Source organism: Engystomops pustulosus, chromosome 1 (genome assembly GCF_040894005.1).
Source record: "Engystomops pustulosus chromosome 1, aEngPut4.maternal, whole genome shotgun sequence".
NCBI lineage: Eukaryota > Metazoa > Chordata > Amphibia > Anura > Leptodactylidae > Engystomops > Engystomops pustulosus.
This window is the reverse complement of record NC_092411.1, coordinates 175,051,639-175,075,759: the sequence shown is the minus strand read 5'-3', so window position 1 is coordinate 175,075,759 and position 24,121 is coordinate 175,051,639. Positions and strand designations below refer to the sequence as shown.

General features: G+C 42.4%; 1 protein-coding gene across 2 annotated transcripts in view; it reads right to left on the bottom strand.

Annotated features, from left to right (window-relative positions):
• The window catches only part of PDE4C (phosphodiesterase 4C), a 487,758-nt gene extending 470,129 nt beyond the window's left edge, over positions 1-17,629 (bottom strand). The window contains exon 1 of one of the 2 annotated variants that reach the window (XM_072113910.1): positions 17,477-17,629. The gene's annotated coding sequence lies outside the window, so the exon portion shown is untranslated. The remainder of the gene's footprint in view (positions 1-17,476) is intronic. The other variant, XM_072113916.1, reaches the window with a different exon arrangement.
• Between the last annotated feature and the right edge of the window lie 6,492 nt (positions 17,630-24,121).

The following is a 24,121-nucleotide window of genomic DNA, read 5'->3' as shown; positions in this document are numbered from 1 at the left end:
ATAGCTTTTTTTTCTATGGCCACATGTTTAAGCCGACTGCTTGAGCTATTACACTGACCAAAAATTTTGCACCCCTGGAGATTTTTACTTCCAGTTAAAGCTATTAATTGATGAGCTCAACAACAGACATAAGTATAATGTATGATGAGTATGCATGATGTTCATACAGAAATAATAGACAGCACACCCAAGGTCAAAGAAAGAATGATAGTTGTGGAAGGTGCCAGCAGTCTGTCTGGAGTATATATGATGTATCATTTGAAGTCCCTACCCCTGGTGTGCTTGTGTTCTTATTGAACCAGCCATGTCATTCCAGCTTTGCCATATCTTCATATAATTCTACCTTGGTTTCTACTTAGCTGGTAGTGTCCAACTGAGAGCCCTGCAAACATGTATGCACACAAACTAAGTGGACCAAAATCCAGTTGTTGCTCCTACAAAATATAAAGCTTGTCTAAAATGCACCAAACAGAATCCAGGTGTAATTAAAGAAGGAACACAAATGACTGATTTAAAGTGAATCTGACAGCAGAAATTGACCTAATAAAGCACTACCAGTATGTTGTCCCGCAGCTGAACACCTTCCAGGTCATGTTGATTTCATGACCTAGTGTGGTGGAATCATTGAGAAAATCTACTTTGAAGTGAGATGTAAATTGGTTGTATAAAGTCAAGGAGGCAGATATTTTAACACTGAAGTTAAGCTCTTTTCCTCAGAAACCCCTCTTCACTTTAATTAATGGTCTTGCATCCAGAGACATCACTAACCAGATCTCCTGACGTCTGATGCATGATGTCAATCACAGAGGAGGAGGCATTCAGAGCTCCCCAGCTTGACTTCAGTGTTAAACTCTCCTCCTCCTTGACTTTACACAACCAATATACAGCTCACTTCAAAGATGGTTTTCTGGATGATGCCATCACACTGGGACATGAAAAAAACAATATCTAGAAGGTGTTACGCTGCTTGACAATATTCTGGTAGTGGTTTATATGGTCAATGGCTGATGACAGGTTCCCTTTTAAGTTACAAGGCCTGGACTTTTATTACAGTTATGTAAAAAAAAAAAAAAAAGATTAATAGAGTAATATCCTTAGGATGAAACTAAAAAGTTAAATCATAAAATGGGGCTGCTGGCAACAAAGTAGTATAAATATTATCTTTAGAATGTTTATATGAAATGCAGACGGTCATGAAACATCACACCAGTTCAACTTCAAATACTTATTTGTATAAAGTTAGACAAGCATGCAGTAGCTGAAAGAAACTTTTGCTAATCTAGAAGTTATAAAAAAGGCACTATAAAGAAATTCAGTCAGAAATACACAAAAGCCAACAGATGAATTTAGGATACATTGGGGAAAGAAGTGACTTGTGACATTTGTGCGACATATGTCACAAATGTCTCACCATTTAACATAAGGAAAAAGTGAGTTTCATAAATTACCAAAGAAGCAGATGGAAAAACCAGCCACATTTACATACCCGGTCAATGGAGTTCACTGAAAGTGAATTGTCTGACTATAATGTGCGGCTATTCACTAAGATTGTGATATGTGTTATATACTATAAACCCCCATTAGCAACACTATTTTATGAACATCTTAAATTATTCAAATCAACATTTGGGAAATCTGTTTGGTTTTTCAGGAATCAAATAAAAAAGGCGTGGAAATTTTAACATTTCAAGGTTCACATTTAGAGGATGTTGTGGTAAAAACATTTTTTTTTTCAATGTTTCCCAAATTTTTCTTTTTTTTGGAGAAAACCCTTTTCTCTAAATTTTTTCCTTTTTTTATTCCTTTTTTTCAATTTTAAAACCCTCACACGCATCCTTATGCTCAGTTCCCTTTTGGTCTGTTTCTATTTTCTCATTATATCCTCCATTGTATTACATCGGCACCAATACACATGTACGCCTCTTGGGCCTGCAATCAGCCCTGGTTGATATACTAGATGCATGCAGGTGCGCCTTTGGGCTTGTTGGCCGTCCCCGACACGAAAATTACATGCTACTGCAGCTACAAGGGGGCATTTCCCATGAATTCATACATATCCCCATTTATATCCAAGGAGTATAGGGAGTTTGCCAGCATCTTTATACTTGCTGGCAAGTCCGCACCTCCTCTTATTGCGATGGATACCACTTATCCTCCCAACACGGTAAGCATCACTGACCACCAATGCTACATTTTATAAAGTTTTATCTTGTGACTTGTGTAATTTGCTGTAGGACAACACTCCTTTATCATGCATTTTGAGAGATTGTAAGTTCATATATGATCCATATATTTATCATGTCTTTTTTTCATTCATTGCTCAGGATATACCTTCCATTTGACATTGAATCGGGGCATACAGCTTCTATATATTACATGTCTGCCATCCTGCCTTGACGCTATTACCTATACTATTACTCATGACTATTAGATACATTTATGCCAAATAAATTGTATTTATGTTGTTCACATTGTTGCAACTACCATTTATTGTTATATAAATTTTGGATATTTTAATGTCTGATGAAGATCCCTTAGTGGATCGATATATTACAATATTTTGGATTGCTAAGCATTAAGACACATAAAACCCTCTGTTAAAGACAAAATGAAGTGTCAAATTTACTTTATTGATTGATAGTTGGCGTCTTACTTGAACACACTAATACCTTCAAGGAGTGATGTGCATACTCTGTTTCTCCCAAGTAAGGCAATACCTGCTGTTTCGGCACACAGCGACGTGCAGAAGGGAATTAGTTCTATTTGTTTTTTTATTGGGTCAATTTGGCTACAAATGTTTTCAGGTGCCACAAAGTACTTGCAGAGCCCCTGAGGCACTAGTACAATAAAAAAAACCCCCAAAGACATGACACAATTTTGGAAAATACACCTTTCAAAGGATTTGTCTAGGGCTGTAGAAAACATTTTAACCCCCCAAGGTACTGACCCAAATTTAATATAAAATGAAAGGTCTAGAGTACAAAATGCATTTTTTCTCAAATATGCCATTTTAGTGCCAAATACATTTTGCCCAACTCACTGGAGATAAACACACCAGAAATCATTAAGCACGGGTACGGCAATATCGCAGGCTGGATATATGGCATTACCGAAATTTACCTTTTGGAGCTCAATTCTCACTAGATTGGTTTTGGGGTGCCATGTCATGTAGGCAGAGCCACTGTCGTACAATAGAAGCCCCTGAGAAGTGACCCCATTTTGGAAACTACACCTCTCAATGAATTAATGTAGGGGTGTAGTGAACATTTGAAATCCAATGGTGGTGACAAATAGATAATGCATAATGGATGGTGCATAGCAAAAAATAGCTCAAAGACCCTTATGTAGATTCTCCTGGGTACTTTAATATGGCATATGTGGCAATAATCTACTGATTGGACACATGGCAGGGTTTAGAAGGGAAGGTACGGCATGCGGCTTGATTTACAAGCTGTGCAAAGTATGATACATCAGGGTACATCATCTAATAAAAAAAAAAAAATATCCAGGTACGTATGGTTAATTCCAAAACATTTCTTCACACATAGTCCAGATTTATCGGGCAATGTGTTGCATTGATAAAAGGTGTCCTTTCTAATGTCTCTTTTATAACACACCTAACACCTTTTTTGGATCCTTCCCTTGCCTACAAGTTGGGGAACTTCTCCTGGAATATGTTACCCTCGATTCCAGAGGTACTGGCGCTCCCCCTTCCGGGTCTACAAAAGTCAAATGCTTGATTACCTCCTTTAAGTATTCCAGGAAAGTTCCCATCTGGCCTACACATCAATATAACACATATCATACAGTGCCATCTGCATGATATGCATGGCCAGCTTCTTGTACCACTCCCTCGATTTCCGCATGGTGCTATAAGGCTCATGCACCTGGACCAAAAAGTCAACCGCTCCCATGTATTTATTATAGTTAAAAATGCAGTCAGGCTTGGAGGTTTCTGTACTGGTACCTCGAACAAGGACAGGGGTGCTTGTTCTTGTGCTTAACACACAATACAGAGTCCTTATATGTTTTTGCTCAAGCACCGACTTTAGGAGACCTCTTTGATTTTTTCTTATAGTTCCGCATACCTCAGTATTTATTTAAACAAGGCACTTGAATAGTATAATACTGGTATAAAAATGGTTTAGGTAAAGGTGGTGGCCCTTGTCTAGAAATGGATGCACCAAATCCCACTTATCACTATTTTAACAGTAATTCACAGGAAGGGGGGGGCATTCTTGGGGCTCTATTCTGGAGTCCTTCCTTTCAAATATTTTGTCCTACGGCGCCTTCTCGTTGGATCTTTCAGGTCGCTAGAAGACAAGGGTGATGGCAGGAAAAATGGGCTATCCTCTAATACAGTTTTATGGGCAATACTGAAGTAACTACTGGTTATTATCTCATGCACTAAGTATTGGCCAGTATATAACACTAAGTAGACAGTGCACCAAAATCTATCACATGCACTAAGTGCTGGTCAGGATATAATATAACACTAGGAACACAGTGTACAAAACACTATGACATGCACTAAGTACTGGTCAGGATCTGATGTAACGCTACGTTCATGGAGCACTTAAAAGTGTGTTACATGTGCACTAAGCACAGGTCAGGATCTGATGCAACACTTAGTACACAACGGACTTAAAAGTGTGTTTGGGGGGCAGTGGATGATGGGAGTGATAACAAGGATGATCACAAAGGTATAAGACACACTATGAGTGTGATCACTACAGATGATGAGAGTGATCTTACAGGGAAGAAGAAAGACGATAATGGGAGCATAGGAGATGTGATCAGGAAGGATAGGTTTAGTAGTAGTAGATAGTAAGGAAAGAACAGTCTGCTCATCTCTCCAATGACTCCAGATGAAGAATAGAGCTACCAGAGAGTGGGAATACCATTTAAATAGCCCATTTTGCAATTAAAACACTGTGATTGGTCAGTCGGATTTGACTGACTAATCACAGCTATAGCCAGTGCGGGACCACTCCGATTAGGCGGGTGATGTAGGTACAGTGCCCATGAATTACTGTCTATAAGCGCTAGATGACAGTGCTCTATGCAGTAATAGGTCATCAAGGAGTGCAAAGGAGTTAAAAATAACTAAACTGCAATACCACAACACATTCATTGACAGGTATTGTGTTGTGAAGATAGAAGCCATAGGGAACATTTATCAGTGCTTCTACACCAGTTTTCTGGCGTAGAAGCAATGTAATGATCGCAGTTTTTTGAGCACTGCAGGAAATTGCAATTATTTAGCGATTATGCCTCCTCCAGAAATTGCTGGATTAGGAAAGTTGCTTGCAGAAATCCATGTAGTTGACACCAAAACAATCCATTTAGATAAATAAAACTGATTTTCAGTCACAAAATTTGCTGACAAACTTGGTTTGAATATTGTATTATTATTGTACCATGTACTGTACTCTCAAGTTCCTAAATGAATAATTGGGCATGTATTTCTTTGCATATCGTATGTTTAACTATGTCCTTTAATTTAGAGTAAGGAATGAAGAGGTCACATACTTTAGATAACAATCCCATCTCTTTAAAAACTGGAAGTAGGCCAAGGTTCATACAGGGTTATGGAAATAAAAGCATCAAGAGATGTTAATGCTATTTAAACTAAAAAAGGAAAATTTGAAAATAATTCTTATGGAAAGTCAACAAAAATGAGGCTAAATATAAAGTTATCCGCTTTCTTTGCTTGGAATTAATTATTTTATATACTTTGCTCTGAAACTAAAACATTCCCTATGTATTTGAAAACCAGAAAGTAGAGATGGCATGGAGATGATGTGAAGGGGCAAATACTGCAATTGCAAATGCTGGCGGTTTGCTAGCATTTGTGATTATTTCAGGGCTTCTACAGCAGTTTAATGGAATAGTTGCACCACATAGTTTTGGACTTGACCACAAAAGGAATATTGCGGCACATTTACTAACAAAAGTGCAAACTGCACTAAATGCTGTTGCCTGTGTGGAGTGCAGGGTACGCCAGGTTCAGGATTTCTGGTGCACGTTCGGCATGAATCTGGCATCCCCTGCTAGCTACGGCAGAGTACATCACTTTTTTATTGGTGCACCTTCAACCGGTTCGCGACCGCCCGCCGTGTATTCAAATCACCCCCCTTTCCATAGAACTGATATAAATATAAATAAACAGTAAAAATCATAAACACATTAGGTATCGCCGCATCTGAAAATGTCTGATCTATCAAAATATAATAACAGTTTTTCACGGCGTTTAATCCCGTAACGAAAAACCGCGTCCAAAGTCAAAACTGGCACTTTTTTGCCATTTAAAAAAAAATTTAAAATTCTATAAAAAGTGATCAAAAGGTCGTACAGTCCTAAAAATAATATCATGAAAACATCATCAAAAGTCGCAAAAGATGACACCACCCTCCACTCCATACACCAAAGTATGAAAAAGTTATAAGCACAAGAAGACGGCAAAATAAAAAAAAAAATTTAGATTAGATGCATCATTTGTGGCGTGAAGTGAAAGCCGTAATATCCAAGCCCACAAGAATATGACACAAATGCGTTTTTTACCATTTTCACTGCATTTGGATTTTTTTTCCCGCTTCCCAGTACATGGCATGGAATATTTAATACCATCACTATGAAGTGCATATTGTTACGCAAAAAACAAGCCGTCACATAGCTTTTTATGTGTAAAAATAAAAAAAAGTTATAGATTTTTGAAGGTGGGGAGTGAAAAATGGAAATGAAAAAACGGGAAAGGGCCCGGTCCTTAACCGGTTAACATGGGGAGTACAACACAATTCTGTCGGACTTTGCATGTTAAATCTGGCGCACGGTCCGACTGGGGGCAGGCATGGGGGCATGAAATCAATGACTGGGGGCAGGCATGGGGGCATGAAATCAATGACTGGGGGCAGGCAGGGGGGCATGAAATCAATGACTGGGGGCAGGCAGGGGGGCATGAAATCAATGACTGGGGGCAGGCAGGGGGGCATGAAATCAATGACTGGGGGCAGGCAGGGGGGCATGAAATCAATGACTGGGGGCAGGCAGGGGGGCATGAAATCAATGACTGGGGGCAGGCAGGGGGGCATGAAATCAATGACTGGGGGCAGGCAGGGGGGCATGAAATCAATGACTGGGGGCAGGCTGGGGGGCATGAAATCAATGACTGGGGGCAGGCAGGGGGGCATGAAATCAATGACTGGGGGCAGGCAGGGGGGCATGAAATCAATGACTGGGGGCAGGCAGGGGGGCATGAAATCAATGACTGGGGGCAGGCAGGGGGGCATGAAATCAATGACTGGGGGCAGGCAGGGGGGCATGAAATCAATGACTGGGGGAAGGCAGGGGGCATGAAATCAATGACTGGGGGCAGGCTTGAGGGCATGAAATCTATGACTGGGGGCAGGTAGCAGGTATAAAATCTATGACTAAGGCAGGAAGTGGACATGAAATCTATGACTGGAGCAGGCAGGGGAGGCATGGAATCTATGACTGAAGCAGGCAACGGGCATGAAATCTATGACTGGAGCAGGCAGGGGAGGCATGGAATCTATGACTGAAGCAGGCAACGGGCATGAAATCTATGACAGGGGCAGACAGCAGGCATGAAATCTATGACTGGAGAAAGCAGGGGGCTTAAATCTATGACTGGGGGCAGGCTGGTGTATGAAATCTATGACTGGGGCAGGCAGTGGGCATGAAATCTATGACTGGGACAGGCTGGGGGCATGAAATCTATGACTGGGACAGGCAGCGGGCATGAAATGTATTACTGGGCAGGCAGCGGGCATGTAATCTATGGCTGGGGCAGGCAAAGGGCAGGAAATCTATGTCTAGGGCAGGCTGAGGGCATTAAATCTATGACTGGGATAGGTAGCGGGCATTCATTCTATGACTGGGGCAGGCAGTGGGCATTATCTAGACTGGGGCAGGCAGCGGGCATTATCTAGACTGGGGCAGGCAGCGGGCATTATCTAGACTGGGGCAGGCAGCGGGCATTATCTAGACTGGGGCAGGCTGGGGCCATGAAATCTATGACTTGGGCAGGCAGAGGGCAGGAAATCTATGACTGGTGAAGGCTGAGGGCATGAAATCAATGTCTGGCGACAGCCGGGGGGGCATGAAATCAATGACTGGGGCAGGCATTCTCAAGACCCCCATTCTCATGATAGATGTTCCTAAAGTGGGATCTACATCATATTTAATGCATATACTCTAGATAAACTATATGTAAGGAAGAAATACCCTTTAAGATGTTTTCATTTCAAAGTTCAAATACTATATTGTTGGCTATAAATTGTCTCTTTAGATGTTGTGACTGGTAGCACTAAAGGCCATTCAAATATTTCTCATCACACTATGAACTATAAACCATTACATCTGACATCAATAGCCAGGAATGTTTGGAAGAGTTGCATAGTGACAGCATGTGCTGATGTGTAACTGACAACATAATTCTATGCACCATTGTTTCAGTATAAACAAGTGACAGATGACGCTGTTAGGCCAATTAAGACATTGAGTACAAAAGCTTCTCAAATGCTATATATGTTTCTCTACAGAAAAGTGTTTAGAATAAGATCACCACCTAAATAGCAAGATTATTTTATGTATAAATACAGAATATTATAAAGGACATAGCATTCATTTGTTTTCGTCAGCAAAATACAGTGTCCTTTAACATGAGATAGCATCATATAGTGCCACAGATACAGGGCATTAATATGTAATATTTACCAGAGGGCAATAGTGGATATACGTATAATAGTGGATAGTGGTTACAAATGTCACAGTTAGATTTTCTGAAAGCATGACGAGAATAGGATGAGGATGTATAATACAAATTTAAACACTTATGGTTTTTCATTTATCTTTTTGTGGAAAAGATCACTCTAAAATACTAGGGACAAAACACAAATAATTTAAAAGTTCACTAAATGATCTTTTAAAATCTCTACTGTATGAAAGTAATAAGGATTTCCTTATTTGTAAGTAAGGGGACTTACTAATTTAGGAGTGAGGTGAGTACCACTTTAAGAGGCATGAAGTGTTCTTTTCGGGGTATAGTGGTGAATGGTAAGGATATACTAGTATTTTCTGGTTGTAAGGAACAAGCAGTCTGTAGGCACTGCTGGCTATTAACGACCCCTTCACGACCTGGTCCTTTTTTGTTTTTTCTTTTCCATTTTTCACTACCTACCTTCAAAAATCTATAACTTTTTTATTTTAACACGTAAAGAGCTCTGTGACAGCTTGTTGTCTGTGTAACAAATTGCACTTCATAGCTATGGTATTGAATATCCTATGCTGTGTACTGGGAAGCGGGAAAAAAATTCCAAATGCAGTGAAAATGGTGAAAAAATGCATTTGCATCGTTTTCTCGTGGGCTTGGATTTCCCTGTGCACCATAAATGACATGTCTCCTTTATTCTTTGGGTCGGTGCTATCACAGGGATATCAAATTTGTATAGGTTTTATAATGTTTTCATACATTTACAAAAATTAAAACCTCCGGTGTCATTCTGTGCGACTTTTGATGACTTTTCATGCTACGATTTTTAGGACTGTAAGACCTTTTGATCACTTTTTATTGAATTTTTTTTATATTTTTCAAAATTGCAAAAAAGTGCCATTTTTTACCTCGGGCGCAATTTCCCATTACGGGGTTAAACACAGTGAAAAGACGTTATTATATTTTAATAGATCGGGCATTTTCGGATGGTGCAATACCTAATGTGTTTATGATTTTTACTGTTAATTTATTTTTGTATCAGTTCTAGGGAAAGGAGGGTGATTTGAATTTTTATGTTTTATTATTATAATTTTTTATTTTTACTTTCACTATTTTTTAGACCCCCTAGGGTACTTTAACCCTAGGTTATCTAATCAATCCTACCATATACTGCCATACAACAGTATGGCAGTATATGGGGACTTTCCACCTCATTCATTAAAATGGGCAAATCGTTCATCGTAATTAATGGGTTAAAACAAGACCGATCGCCGCTCCCCAATGACATCACGGTGAGCGACGATTATCACCAAGATATTTTTGAGGCCGCAGGCGCTAGCACCGTTCACGGGTGTTACCAGTAAGTGTAAGTCTACCTGCTTCCGACACTTGCCGTAAGATTACGCCGCGCGTCGGTAAGGGGTTAAAGGGCATTGGACACTTTACCTCATGTTTTTTGTAATTTGTATCTAAGTCTGGAGGGGCAAGATATTAGGTCATTTACCAATATACATCGATTAAAAGTTTTGCACCACCTTCAACCTGCTAGGACCTTGATCTTATATTCATGAATACTATCATATTGTCTATCATAATTGGCGCTGGCTGGCTGCCTGCCAAGAAAAATTCCTGATCCTTCCTGTGTTCCTTGGCAGATCCTCATAACCTTAGTGAAAGCTTTCCTGATGCCCTGTGCGATTATCCTGATTTCCTGTTGAGACCTCGATCCCGTTCCTGACCTCGCTCCTGTGCTGCCCGTCCTGACCTTTTGCTACGTCCCTGACTCTGATTCCGTGCCTCCTGTCCTCACCTACTGCTACGTCCCCGATTCCGATCCTGTGGTGTCTGTCTCGACCTCTAGCCTGTTACCGACCACGAGTTTGCCTGACGTATCTGTACTAGGCCTTGACTGCCACAGCAGACAAAGTCGCGGCTGTGGAATGACCTGGTGGTACCACGCGGCAGCAAGTCCAACCCGCTTTGCGGCGGGCTCTGGTGAAAACCGGGTACCACTTAGATTCCGGTCCCAGGTGTTGGCTTACGTCATCGTCCGTGGTGGTCCAGAGGATCCACTACCCCTGATCCTGACAGTGAGGTTTTATCCATGTGGCCTCTGTTGCATTTGCCCGATTGAAAACTCTCTCATCCCCAGGACTCATAGAAAAAAAACCTCATCAATACTTTACTGGAAGAATAAAAAGGCACAGCTAAGATTTGAAAGTTTATAGCATTGATGGCAAACCTTTTTGAGACAGAGGCCTGCATTTATTAAAGAGTCTGCGCTACTTTTCTGCCTGACATTGCACTGAAAAGAATGTGCAAACTGCTTGCACATGTATTTATAAAGTGTCTGCACTGTTTTGTGTCGCTGCTGCACTGTGTTCAACAAGACAGAAAAAAAAGTTATAGATTTTTGAAGGTGGGGAATGAAAAATGGAAATGAAAAAACAAAAATGGGCCAGGTCGTAAAGGGGTTAAAGATACCTGATATGCTCGCCATTTTTAAGGTCTATTTTTTAATCAGTTCTAGGGAACAGATTTCATTTGAACTTAAACGTTTTTTAGATATTTTTTTTTAACTTTTTTTTTTTTACTATTTTTAGACCCCCTAGGGTTCTTTAACCTTAGGTTACTACAGTACTGCAGTATATCGGGATCTTGTGATATAATGCGCTACCAGAACATTGTAACAGATCTTCTAAGATGACCAGTTCTCGGGTCTTACACAGACCCAAGGCTGTCGTGGCGACGGATTGTCGCCACCCGGTAATGTTTTGGCACTGCTGGTTCTTTATATAGCATTGCAAGGGCATGTAAAGAGGTAACACCCATCATTGATGGAAGCAACGATTACTGGGGTTAACGGTGGGTGTTTGCTGCAATATGCAGCAAACACATCCACCCTTTATGGAGAGGTCTCCATACACTCAACGTTGTGCTATAATAGTATGGCACATGTTGGGAACAGGTTAAGTATTCCCCTTTTTTTGAGCAGTGACTATTTTTAACCCCCTGGGGGCCTCAACAAGCCCCTACTAAAGGGGCTATAAAAATGGTACATTTTTTTTAAGAGAGAAAAAAAAATATAAAATTAAAATGTCTCTTTACGTTAAAAAGAGCATACAAATAAACATATAAAATCTTAAACATGTTTATAATCCTGGAACCCAAAAATCATATATGGAATTCCATATTGTGCACACCATAACAGAAAAATCATTAAAATTTGATCCAAAGGTTGTGCCATTCTCAAAATGATATCAATTCAAATGTCAGTTGGTCCAGCAAAAAAATTACAGCTTCAACACAGCTTCAACAGCTCAACAGCTCCATACAGCTTCTTTGTGCAGCCTCGTTCGCGAAGGACCCATCACTACTGCATAGGAAAGGGGTGGTCTGCAAATAGGGGGCAGCTAATGGCAAGAAAAAAATAAATCAGTGATTAAATATAAAAACAGTCTATTAGGGAGGGGTCCTCTCAGAGAGGTGGTATGTACACATAGGGGCATATTTACTAAGAACAGTACAAACTGCAGTTTTTCTGTGTATAGTGCAGAGTGCACCAGACTCATGATTTCTGGCACCCGTTCTGCATGAATCTGGCGCTCCCTGCACTGCCCCAACAGAGTGCAAAACTTTTTTATTGGTGCACTTTTAACATGGGGCGTGCAACTTAATTCTGCATGTTAAATCTGGCGCACAGCAGAAATTTGTGTCGTATGAAGACTAGTGCAGCTAGTGCAAATGTGGTGTGGACACTTCTTAAATACCCCCTCGCTGTGCAAGCAGTTTGCACTAGATAGAACGTGCAAAGTCTGACTCCGTGCAAACTCCCGCATGTTCATTAGTAAATGTGCCCCATACTGTGATGTTGTCATGACTTCATCTTTTTATTCATATGTGGGTGATTACTTGGTAAAACTGGAGCTGAAAAGGACTTGGGGGTATTGGTGGATGGTAAACGTAATTTTAGTGACCAGAGCCAGGCGGCTGCTGCCAAAGCAAATAAAATTATGGGATGTATCAAGAGAGGAATAGATTCTCATGATAAAGACATAGTTTATACAAATCGCTGGTCAGACCACACATGGAATATTGTATACAGTTTTGGGCACCAGTGTATAAAAAAAGGATATAGTAGAGCAACCAGGATTATTAGGGGAATGGGGGGACTAGAATCCAATGACAGATTACAAAATTTGGGATTATTCAGTTTAGAAAAAAGACGACTGAAGGGAGACCTCATTACAATGTACAAATACCTGAATGGACAGTACAAGGATCTCTCCAAAGATCTTTTTATACCTCGGCCTGTGACCAGGACAAGGGGGCATCCTCTACGCCTAGAGGAGAGGCGATTTTACCATCAACATAGACAAAGGTTCTTTACTGTACGAGCAGTGAGACTATGGAACTCTCTGCCGCAGGAGGTTGTTATGGCGGACTCTATGTACATGTTCAAGAGAGGCCTGGATGCCTTTCTGGAGAGCAAAAATATCACGGGTTATGGGTATAAAACATTTATTTAATTCTTAAAGGTTGGACTTGATGGACTTGCGTCTTTTTCCAGCTTTATATACTATGATACTATGATTTATGGTGATGATGGACATATTTTAAAGGGCATCTAACATCAGTTTGACTAATATTAGATGTCCAGCATAACATGCTTGTTCTTTATTCACTAATCGGAACAGGTGTGCATAAAGAACAACTTTTTAAAAAATAATGTATATGAGCCGGATTTTAATATATGCCAGCCCCCTCACTGTAACAGTACTTCCTTCTCCCGGTTGGGGAGCTAGAAGCCAGCCATTGACGTCAGCTTTCCTGGCTCCCCATCCGGGAGCAGTAGGTACTGTTACAGCGCGGGGCAGTGCATAGATTAAAATCCATGTCATTTACATATTTTCTAAAAGTCTGTTTCTTTATGCACTAAAAACTGTCATGTCTACCATCAATGAAACTGAGAGAAGATGTCCTTTAATATATATTTTTCTTTGTGGTGTAGTAGATTACTGTATAATCATTTGTTACTATGATGCAGAGCTCCAGTACTCTTTGTCTTCCCTGCTTTGCTCTGCGCTAGATTTCTGTACAAGTAGTAACACTGATTGTTTGTCCTGATTGACTGGGCTGTTTGTGCCCCCGGGTTTTACTAGGAAGTCCCACCCACTTAAGGAAAAGTTTAGAGTGTTTGACAGATGCCCTCATGTATCTATAAGCGCTATATCTCAGAAGCAAATTGTTGGTATCGTTGGAATTGTTGTCAAAGGCCCCTCCAGCTGTGCTAAAACTATATTTGGTCCCCTCTGTGACTGGCTTAAATCAGTTAATGTTGCTCTTCCCTTCAAGAAATTAATATTTATCCACGAAGGAAAAAGAAATTTCATGCTGTCTGGGACAAATGTTTTTAATCTCCATTTACCGCTGCCCCATTAGATTCCTACTTAGCTATGTACGTATATCTCTAATATAGTCTCTGTCGTCTCCAATGTGTCTTATGGTGAGATCTTGGTGTCGAGGTAGCGATAGGCTGCAGGTACATGGTGGTGTAGGCCGATTTCATATATTTTATATATTTTTGCTTGTTATTCCTCTTTTGTCCTGATGAATAAACCTCCTGTTTTCTATTTATGCTTAAATTTGTTTGCTGAGGTCTATGTATGTTCACGTTGGTCCTTCTAAACTTGGTCCTGTGAGACTGACTTGTGTATGCTTTATCTCAAGTGCATGCTGTATCGCCATGTTCCCCTCAATAAACTTAATAAACATTGTTGATTTAAAAAAAAACAAAACTATTTTTTTGTCAAGTATTGTTACAGTTATTACTGTATTTTTACAGTTACTTGATGGTTCTTGAACAAGTTTTAAATATGATGAAGGAGACCCTAACTGACGAACAGCAGAGTCAACACTGTTACAATTGTTAGAGCGTCAGTACTACTGTTCAGCCTGAAAGGGATTTTTATGCAGCGCCCCAACAACCCTCTTGATTTTGTAAGGTGATTCCTAATTAACCCTTTGAGGAAGGATGAGATAGCTGCCGGCAGCGAGATGACAGAGTATAACAAAGACGCAGACACGGTCTTCAGATGCACTCAAATCACACTTTTTATTTCAAAATCCCTGTCGTGTATATAAAAACAGAGAAAGCTTCAGAGGGCGTGAAGGAAAGGAGATAAGGTGCTTAGATAGGCTTAATTTAAATGCACTATAACCGCCCTTCTAATATTTTCTACGAAAAGGTTAATAAATTGTGCCCTGTGTTCTCAGGGCCCTTCTCCACAGATAAATGGTATTGTTTATATTATCTGAGCCATGGAATGTACAGAGGATGGCACCAGATAGTTCTTGATAACCGAAACAATTAAAAGAAAACATATAGGCCAAAGGACAGTAAAATGCCAAGGAGAACGTGAGAGGCAAACAACAGTTTAAATAAGAAAAAAAGCTGAATTAAGACATTTAACCCTATAGCTTCTGAGTGGGCAACATAACCCCCTCCCCCCAGGCCAGACCTAAAATGGCGTCGGTTTGGTTCTCTTGGTCAAGATGGCCGCAGTACAGGAATATATCACTAACAAGCCGGCAGTTCTTGCATGGTGTTTCTCTAAGATAAAAGGGCTCCCATCCACTGCACTGTGCTCGGTCTATTTGTTTCAGAAAAATTTCACTGAAATAACTGAAAATCTGGACCAGACAAACCAATACAGAAATGTTTTTTGCATAGTTAATTGAGAACAGATATTTCCCTTCAATATAAAGTGCTTTAACGCAGGAATGATAATTATATTGAATTATAACATATTTTTCTACAAATAACTAATTAATGTATTTAAATACTCATTACAATCTAAAAATCAATATCTGTCAGAATAACACTGGGCAGTCAGGGACCACGACCAAGAGTGGGCAATGATGACAGCTTGTACAATAAGTCTGAGACTCTCCACAGACGAGAGAATCTGGTAGGGGGACGGACTCTGACTCTGTAGTATTAAACAAGGCTGTGATTTATATAAAGACAAAAATGAAGTCCGCACCGTAAATAGGTGCAATTTGTGAAAGGATATCTGGAGAAGTATGTTAGAGGCAGAGAGCCAGAACATGACACTAACAGGAGACTGCCATGCACTGTCTCCATTGCACAGACACCCACACGAGCCCAGACAATAACAGAGATAATTCATAGACTTTACACATGGCTGGGACCATTAAAGTCTATAAATCCTCCCAATCACCTAGGTCATTGACTACCTGAAACATTTGTGGCACAATGTGCCAATTTGGGCACCATAAGGAGATCTTTCTCATTGTTTTTACAACAGTAGTATGTCAGGTCAGTTCTACATGGCAGTATTTTGAATCCGTATTCGTAAGTCAAAATCAACAGTGCAATCAACAGAGATGTTGTAAGATGGAAAGCTTTGTGTAGCTACAAGGCAGACTGATCTGTGATCCAACGTTGCTTTTACTGATATAAGTTACTGTGATTTCATAGTGCTGAACATAGATTGCCATAATGCAGTGATGGCAAACCTTTTAGACACCAAGTGCCCAAACTACAACCAAAACCGACATATTTTTCACAAAGTGCCAATGTGACAATTTAGGCAGTAACTTATTACTCCCTGCTCTGTCACCTGAGGACACCAATACAGTAATAATAATTCCTTTATTTATATAGTGCTCACAGATTACGCCGTGCTAAACAGAGCTTGCTAGATCAGTTAGTTAAAAAAAGAAGTTCGGATTATCATTGTAGCTTCCTTCCAGGTTCCTGGGCTGCCTGAGACCGCAAGAGGTCTTGCAGAGTTTGGCAAACTGTATTGGGATGAAGGCACGGGTGCCCTAGAGAGGGCTCCGAGTGCCACTTCTGGCACCCGTACCATAGGTTCTCCACCACTGCCATAATGCATCGTGCCTGTCCCCACGGAGACTCACAATCTAAAATTCTACTTGCTTATACGCAAGTACGGATGATTATGCCACATCAGGTCCAACCCCATCATTTGTGGGAACCATCAGATATCTAAGATAAATGGAGCATATAGGGTTACATAATGTTTCTATTCCAAATGGACAACACTCCACAACACCCTACATTAATCCTTTATGTCAGTATGTTATCTTTTTTAGTATAAGCAACCAATGATCTCCCAACAACTATAAGAGAGAACCTGTCAAAGATTGTCATGTCCTGTGTCCATGCTTTCATATTTAGATGGCAGTGCCTACTTGCTACATGCGCTGTCAGTTCACCATAGGCCCCTATAGAACCAACATGATATTGTTTAGCTGCCTACTTTATGGAATAGCACAGTAAACTTTACTAAATGGTATCTGTTTTTCTTGACATTGGAACCTTAGAAAGACAGATGCTAATGTATCCCCTTTAGAAGGAATTAAGGAAAATCCTCCTGCTATTTGAGTCTGCACGTGTGTGAGGGCAGTGATGAAGCTGATTCTGAGGAAGTTCTCCAACTTTTCATATAATTTTTTTATACTTTCTGTGTAATGCACCAAGCAGCCCAGGTTTCAGGAATGTTGTACTAGCAAGGACATATGTCCTTATCTCTCCCCAGTCTCAGCTGAGTGAAGGACAGCTTGCAAGCTCAGAGCAATGTGCCAAAGGAGATCACAGCTGCTGTGAGAGACTGAGTGCAGGAGAGGCATAAAAAGGCTACCTCGTCCAGCCAAGTTCTCCTCACAGGTTTGTCATGGGGGGAGTGGACTCACCTTAACTAGTAAGTCCTGTGGTTGCAGGTAGAGTTTCACCTTAGCCAAGGTTACACAGTGTCCAGTGTTGCAGAGCAGGTTGAGGGGTCCCCTCAGTAGTTGCAGTTTTGGGGACCTTCTGCACTCCTTTCCTCACACGGTGCCGGCAGCATCAGGAAGTTTACAAAGACAGAAATCACTATGCCTGCACATAACAGCATTGTACCTTTGCAATCAGTGCCACCTAGTGGCAGAAGGCGGTACAGGCGTTCCTCCTCAGATTGATTGTTCTGCAGAACTTTCTAGTTTTAGATCCAGGGATGTGCAAGGCTGTGGTGTTAGACAAGGCGGTACCCTGGGCAAAACTAAAAGTGGGGCCCCAAAATAAAAACAGCAGCTGTTTAGCCAAATCAAATGGAGATTTTTCAGAATGTTAATTTTTTGCAGGAAACCTGACGCATTGGTTGGTGCAGCACACGTTGCGCCCCTCAGGTTTTTTTTGGCACTTTCCTGGCTTGTCCGATTAAGGGGGTGTGGTCTTCAGCGAGGTGGGCGTTGCCTCATGAGAAAGGGGCATGGCTAGAGGGAAAACGTCTGGTGCACAGTTTAGACAAACTAAAAGTAGGTCTAAAGTAAAATCGACAGTTTTATATTGCACCAGAATTCATCATCACAGTAATAAATCTGGCTCAGGGAAAGATACGTGTTTTCCAGCTAGAAACTGGTGGAACCTGAGACAATTCCCCCATTTTGTTGAATGGGACACATTTGTGTCGTAGCTGCACTATACTGCATTGAAATGTGCGTTCCTGTGCTCAGTTGGACCGTGCGCTACATTTATCATGCAAAGTCCGACAGAAGTGCATACCTCCCAACCGTCCCGGTTTTAGTGTGACAGTCCCGTTTTTTGGGCTCCACGGCGGCTGGGAGGATGTCCCGGCTCCGCCCACTTTTCCTGCTTTGTCCCGGATCCTCCAGACCCCGTAGTTTAGAGCTGCAGAGCAGCCGAGGCATAGGAGCCAGGAGGAGATGGGACCAGCCCCTGCTACCTCCTCACATGATGTATGCACCAGTCACGTGAGGAGATAGCTCCACCCCGGCTGGCCACACCCCCTCCGCGAGTCAGTCGGACTCCAGCAGAGAAGACAGAATGACTGCGGGGGAACGAGGAGAGGTAAGAAACTGAGGACAGGAAGAGGAAGAGGATAGAGGACAGGGGGGGGGGCTGGAGGCAACAGGAGGAGGACAGGGGGGCTGGAGGCTAGGAGGAGGCAGAATATTGGAGAAGGCTGCTGGAGGACAGGAGGAGGCTGCTGGGTGCTGCTGGAGGACAGGAGGAGGCTGCTGGGTGCTGCTGGAGGACAGGAGAAGGCTGCTGGGTGCTGTGGAGGACAGGAGGAGGCTCCTGGGTGCTGCTGGAGGACAGGAGGAGGCTGCTGGAGGACAAGAGGAGGCTGGAGGACAGGAGGATGCTTGAGGGGACTGTGGGACTGGAGGACAGGAGGAGGCTGCTGGGTGCTGCTGGAGGACAGGAGGAGGCTGCTGGGTGCTGCTGGAGGACAGGAGGAGGCTGCTGGGTGCTGCTGGAGGACAGGAGGAGGCTGCTGGGTGCTGCTGCAGGACAGAAGAAGGCTGCTGGGTGCTGCTGGAGGACAGGAGAAGGCTGCTGGGTGCTGCTGAAGTGCATACCTCCCAACCGTCCCGGTTTTAGCGTGACAGTCCCGTTTTTTGGGCTCCACGGCGGCTGGGAGGATGTCCTGGCTCCGCCCACTTTTCCCGCTTTGTTCTGCATCCTCCAGACCCTGTAGTTTAGAGCTGCAGAGCAGCCGAGGCATAGGAGCCAGGAGGAGATGGGACCAGCCCCTGTTACCTCCTCACATGATGTATGCACCAGTCACGTGAGGAGATAGCTCCGCCACGGCTGGCCACGCCCCCTCCGCAAGTCAGTCGGACTCCAGCGGAGAAGACAGAATGACTGCGGGGGAACGAGGACAGGTAAGAAACTGAGGACAGGAAGAGGATAGAGGACAGGGGGGGGGCTGGAGGCTACAGAAGGAGGACAGGGGGGCTGGAGGCTACAGGAGCAGGATAGAGGACAGGGGGAACTGGGGGACAGGAATATGCTGGAGGCTGGAGCAGAATAAAGGATAAGACTGCTGGAGGACAGGAGGAGGCTGCAGGGTGCTGCTGGAGGACAGGAGGAGGCTGCTGGAGGACAGGAGAAGGCTGCTGGGTGCTGTGGAGGGCAGGAGGAGTCTGCTGGGTGCTGCTAGAGGACAGGAGGAGGCTGCTGGGAGCTGCTGGAGGACAGGAGGAGGCTGCTGGAGGACAAGAGGAGGCTGGAGGACAGGAGGATGCTTGAGGGGACTGTGGGACTGGAGGACAGGAGGAGGCTGCTGGGTGCTGCTGGAGGACAGGAGGAGGCTGCTGGGTGCTGCTGGAGGACAGTAGGAGGCTGCTGGGTGCTGCTGGAGGACAGTAGGAGGCTGCTGGGTGCTGCCGGAGGACAGGAGGAGCCTGCTGGGTGCTGCTGGAGGACAGGGGGAGGCTGCTGGGTGCTGCTGGAGGACAGGAGGCGGCTGCTGGGTGCTGCTGGAGGACAGGAGGAGGCTGCTGGGTGCTGCTGGAGGACAGGAGGCAGCTGATGGGTGCTGCTGGAGGACAGGGGGAGGCTGCTGGAGGACAGGGGGAGGCTGCTGGAGGATAGGGGAGGCTGCTGGGTGCTGCTGGAGGATAGGGGGGGGCTTCTGGGTGCTGCTGGAGGACAGGGGGAGGCTGATGGGTGCTGCTGGAGGACAGGAGGAGGCTGCTGGGTGCTGCTGGAGGACAGGAGGAGGCTGTTGGACAGGAGGATGCTTGAGGGGACTGTGGGACTAGAGGACAGGTGAAGGCTGGGGACAGGAGGCGGATGGAGGACCGGAGGCCACATTATGAGGAGGATAGAGAACAGGGACCACACCATTTGAGGAGGGGAAGGGGTAGGAGTACAGATAGAATTATGTGTAAGTTTGGGGAGATAAATAAAAGTGGAAAACGAAATGTAAAGGGAGGATAAAATTAAAGAGGGGTTTTATATGTTGCAGATTTGCATTAGGGGGTATTAAACTTTTCCATGGGCGTGGGTGGGGGTGGCCAAAGTAAGGGGCATTTTACTATAAGGGGACCGTCAAGGTCGTTATTATAATATGTTTGTGGGTGGGACAATGGGCGTGGTTTAGAAAAAGTGGGAGGGACTTTTGTCCCTCTTTCTCTTGTCCAAAAGTTGGGAGGTGTGGAAGTGTGTCACACGTCCCATGATAAAGGTTCACAAAAAAAAAATAGAAAGTGGTGCATTGAATGTGCAGAGTGCGCCGGATTAATCTAAACTGGCACATGGTCTTCATTAATCTGGTGCTCTGCACAGCTCTGGAAGTGTGTTCCATTTTTTTTTTTTTTGTGCACTTTGTTCATTGTGAAGAATTGTGGCTCACTTCAGTAATAACTAAGCACTAACACGACCCTTTTTTCTGACTTGTCAGACACAGTGCAGCTCAGAACGTTACAAAACATTTCATGGAAGTAGTAGTTGTTTACTATTGTTTGTTGTCAGTAGTGTAACTAGAAGCTGATGGGCCCCAGTGCAAAATCTGTACCAGGCCCCCGACTATAATGTATGGTTTATAGCAATAGTCTTCCCAAATGGAAAAGAGACACCATAAGGGCCCCCTAAACCTCTTGGGCCCTGGTGCGCAACCTCTGTACCCCCTCAAGTTACTCCCCTGATTGTCGGAGACCAATTTCTCTACCCTTTTTGCTGAATTTGGTATATATTGAGCATTTTCAATCTTTGCTTTTTGGTGCAGCTTTTGCTTTATCCTATTATGCAACCTTATGGAACATTGAACTACTCCCAGCAAGTGATGAAGTTTCTAAATTACTGGTATGTCTGAAGTTTTTATTTCAAGTTATATAGGTTGCAGATCTATCAGTCCAAGAGGGACAGTTTCTGGAGTGGCACTTTCCTATAGGAAAAAGTCAACGTCATAATCAAGCTAATATCTGACCAGTTATCAGTATACATATGTTTTTTAGAGATGCTTATGCACACATTCCTTCTGTATTGGTGTGGCTATGTAAGGTGTAGCCAAGTAGGTTAATTATGGATACTGCTTATATATAATAAAGAGAATTAGTTACAAAAATAAGAAAATGTTTATTTATACTTAGCTTTGGATGGTAAAATTAGATAAATCCCAGGGAATCTGGCCACAGAGCACATCGGTCAGCGAGAAGCCATAGTGTTTCTTATACCCCATTTCTAGATGATTGAGCTTTCAGAACTGGGATCTTTGAGAACTATTCATGGAAGTACCAATCATACAGAAGGACTGCTAGATCTGTAGGTAAATGGTGCAAGGGAAGGAGGCTTAGCATAGGAAGTTTCAAGTCTGACCAAAACTAGACATACAATAAACTGAATCCAGGCCAAAAAAAGAGGCAATGCTACTCACCATGATGGTAAATAACTTCTATATTGATAGCAGAACGCACAGGGAGGTGCAAACCACAACGACAAGGAATTGTTTCGCGCCAGGCGGTGCTTTCTCAAGCCAATTATGGCACATGTATGTGGCATGCCGTATATTAGCATGGACGCAGGCACACGTCGCCGAGGAAACCCTCGGCAATGCAAGGGCCGCTCCCAAGATGTATAGACAATGGAGAAGTTACAAAGATATGTGTGTATATGAAAATCCTATATACCTTTCATACCCAAATTAAAATATGTAACCTCAGTCACAGTAATTAAAAGCATCAAAGCAAGGACACTTGCAGTTAAGTACATTACACAGCATCATATTGCCCAACTCAGTAGATATAATTGAATAGAATGTTTGCATCTCCATTATGACATTCTTTACATGCTTGATTAAATGGGGGAAACCATTGCCTGTAGTAATAGATCTTCTATATTCTCGAAACTAATAAATGAACTTCTAATAGTTTTCCCAATGTAATATATAGTACAAGGGCAGAATACCAATATATCATATTGTGGTGGGGCCAAGATATGGTAATCTGCATCCAATAGAATATGTAAATATAGAAAGAAAAAGAGGGATGCATATGTACACAATCAAACAAAATAAGTTTTTATTATTCAGCATATACATAAACACAATTTAAAAACCATTCAAAAGTCTTATATTGGACATACATGAGAAACAAAATCAGACAGAAGTATGGGACTTATGCATGAGGGTAACAATGACAAATGACAGAAATGTGCACTCAATGCATGTTATAGAAAATACCTGTATATGTATGGAGACCAGAGCAGAGTATATAGAATAAAGCACCAATGAATATAACAAATAGTACCTATATATGATGAGTCTAGAATCGTGGTCTCCATCAAGTCTACATGGCTAGAGTTATACTAGCCAGCAAATATATAAGGCACAATCCGGGCACATGACAAATAAATAAAAAATAAGTTACCAGTCCCAACCTACGTCTGAAGGCGGATGACCCGACGTGTGTCGCCTATCAAGTAGGCTTCATCAGGAGTAAATATATGACGGGGGAGGACAGCCCTTTATACCTGCAACTGCCCGGCGTGCAGTTCCGGTCCGGATTGTAACGCATGCGCAGTACATTTCCCACCAGCCGGAAGTACGTCATGAGGCATTGGTTACCTGGTAAATGGAACGCAAGCTGCATCTCACCGAATTAGAGAGATAATAGCGCATGCGTGATGCATTTCACGCTAGCCATGGTGCGTCGTAAGGCCTTGGTTAACAGGTAAATAGGACGCAAACTGTATATCACCAAGCTGAAAGAATATCACATGATCGTATTTATAAAAAAGACGGCGCTATGTATCGCGACATAGGTAAGTATCCCATCATGCCGATTATAGATGGAAAACGGTACTACAGACTAATAAAGATGTCATACCCACAGAAAACGTGTGGTGATAGATTATATCGGCGAGATATTGTGGCACGATCAAAAAGTAGAAAAAAGAAATTATTTGGAATATTCCATAGGCGATTTACATAGCTTATCATATAGGTGAAACCATAGTAGTAACAAGTAAGTAAAGTATAAATACTCAATACAGAATCAGAAATTTACTGTGCTTGGAACGTACATAAAATTATGATCAATGGTACTAAAACCATGTGTTTTATATATGGCGAAGTACTGACAAAGGTGCTCATATAATAAAGTGACAAGTGCTAAACTATTAAATGCAGTGCAAACCCCGTGGGTAGTTCAATACAATTTATATTGGATATATTGATGCAACAATATTGTGCGGATAACAATTTTCATAAAACCAACACGCAAAACAATACAGCAGACTACTGCTGTGACAGACGATCTAGAATCTGAGTACTCACAGAACATAAAGTGACCAGTGCAAGTATTGTAAAAAATACTGAAAAGTAAGTATGAAGGGTTAAGTATGAATTTCATAGAGTCAATGCGATCGTATTATATGGCTATCAAAAGCATGTGGGCAGCGCAGGGCAAGAAAAGGGCAGTCCTCACCCTAAAAGGTTAATAATGTTGTTAGGTGAGCTGAGGTATAGCTAATAAATAGAGTATAGATATAGAAAAAACAAATAACACTATATACAGGCGGTCCCCTACTTAAGAACACTCGACTTACATACA